Genomic DNA, 554 nt, shown 5'->3' on the forward strand with positions numbered 1-554 from the left:
AGTTTCTGACTAAAACTTTCTTTATAACAGGGATTGATGAAGGTCTTTGATCTCTTTCTCTTTCTAGAGCTCATTTTCATTCATGTTTTGGTGTCTTGATATTTTTTCTCATACTTAATTCATTTTATTTCAGGACGAAAATTGCAAATATTTTTTTTTACACTGGATGATTCTGAAGATTACCACTAAATTTGTAAATATGGGCCAAAATGTTGATAAACGTGTTGATGTCCAAACTAAATGGTACAGATGTTACAAAAAAAGAAAGAAAAGAGAGACATAAAAATGAAATAGAAAAAAGTCTATTGCACCTCAGTAAGAGAGTTTTTTATGGTAAAAGTTAAATGCAATGATCTTAATTATGGAACGTTGTTTTTCTTCCTAAAACTAAATGCACATCGTTAGCGCCTATGATATATGTTTTTAAATATCTTTATACGATTTTTTTTTTTTTTTGTATTTTCCCAGTGGGTGAAATCCACTAAACTACGGGCTTTTATTACCTCCAAGTTTAAGGTTTAAAATACAGGAAGCCCTCTTGCTGCGCACAGAGA

The sequence above is a fragment of the Oryzias latipes genome, chromosome 11 (assembly GCF_002234675.1).
Source record: "Oryzias latipes chromosome 11, ASM223467v1".
Classification (NCBI taxonomy): Eukaryota; Metazoa; Chordata; class Actinopteri; order Beloniformes; family Adrianichthyidae; genus Oryzias; species Oryzias latipes.